Raw genomic sequence first — 1,484 nt, 5'->3', positions numbered from 1 at the left:
TGAAACCAGTGCCCTGTTCCCAGCATTGGTACCTCTGTGGCATCACGGAAACAGAGAAAAAAACCTCTGGGATGCACGTGAGGAGGATGAGCTGTGAAGGGGTGAACATGAAGGAATCTGTGAGGACCCCTTTGCTTCAGTGACTCAGCATTTCTCTGGCTGGTTGCAGTGCCCATCCTTCTTGTGTCCTGGAGATGCTGTTAGCAGTTCTCCACCTTGGGCCCCAAGTTTTGAAGGTTTCTTGTACTGGCTTAATGTGGTTTATTCTTTGGCTGCTGTGGCCAAAAGGGAGGGAAATTAAGTTTATCCCACAATCCCCATATGAGAGGAATCCAAGATTTAAGGTCTGGACAACTTTTGAAGATATTTGCTCTTGCGAAAGATGAGCATTCTGCTCATCACCCTTGGCTATCCACTATTCTAGTTTTCTCCAACCTGACTAACACCAAATCCCTCTCCTCGCTCCTATCTTCTGAGATGGCCTAGGCAGTAAGAGGTTGATGTTAAAAAGATGTAAAGTGTGATAAAGCAGCTGGAGCTCTTCCCGAAGCTGTTGCTACCTGTTTCCACAGTCCTTCTAGCAAGACAGTCTTCTGTGCTGAGGTGCATTGTGGTTATCTCTCAGCAGAGCAACCTCCAGGATTCAAAATCCCGGTACTTGCCTGGAGTCTGGACAAAGCTTTGTTGACTGGGAGTGCTGCCTGACTCCTTCCTCTTCGTCGTACTGACCACCCCTGCAATGATGTGACCCTTGCAAAGTATGCCGTAGACTTGCACAACCTTAGCCTTTGGCAGGTTCATGATTCGCAGTTGTATTATACAGCTTGGAGCAGCTCCCGCCTCTGTTCCTTCCTTTCCTCACTCTGTACGGGACTGGTGTAGTGTGAGCACCATCCTACAAGCTAGGAAAACTGATTCCTCCACCAGCAGCCCCTTTGGATAGGATGGATATTTCTTCACGGGCACTGCATAGCTTTGTTTGGAGACCACCTAGATCTGCTTGGCTTTTCTGCCCATTTCTTCTCCTGAATGTGATGGAGGCATACGATAATTCTCCATTGCAAAGGGGACTTGCTTGTCTCAAGCCTCAGTATGACACATTGCCAGGGCCGGTGTCTCTAGGAACAGGGCTGTGGCATGAATCTCTTTATACTCTGAGGGCCCTCCCTTTACTTGTGGGGTGCGTGCTGAATCTAGAGTGATGTAGTGTCCTATGGTCCCTTGTGCAGCTCTGACCTGTAGAACTATGGGGCTAATGGGGTGGCCAAGGCCTTTCTCATACTAACATCTACTCTGCAGATGGACTTGGTAATGCACCTCTGTTCTGTTCACTTGGTTTTTGGGGAGGAGAGACTATTTTTCCGCTAATATTTGCAGTAGGTACAAGGGAACACACAGGAAAAGCCACAGTTTTTGTTGAACTCTCACGCAGGCAACTTTCAGCTGAATGAACCAGAATTTGAAAACAAACCCCTTCTTTCCCT

At 48.0% G+C, this 1,484-nt stretch overlaps 1 protein-coding gene across 1 annotated transcript in view; it reads left to right on the top strand.

Annotated features, from left to right (window-relative positions):
* The window catches only part of MDGA1 (MAM domain containing glycosylphosphatidylinositol anchor 1), a gene marked incomplete at both ends in the record, with an annotated part of 47,530 nt that overhangs the window by 3,616 nt on the left and 42,430 nt on the right, over positions 1-1,484 (top strand). The gene's annotated exons all lie outside the window — the stretch shown is intronic.

The sequence above is a fragment of the Buceros rhinoceros genome, unplaced genomic scaffold, assembly GCF_000710305.1.
Source record: "Buceros rhinoceros silvestris isolate BGI_N320 unplaced genomic scaffold, ASM71030v1 scaffold6815, whole genome shotgun sequence".
In the NCBI taxonomy this organism is placed as follows: domain Eukaryota; kingdom Metazoa; phylum Chordata; class Aves; order Bucerotiformes; family Bucerotidae; genus Buceros; species Buceros rhinoceros.
The sequence above is the reverse complement of the archived record's forward strand: the minus strand, read 5'-3'. Positions and strand labels throughout refer to the sequence as shown.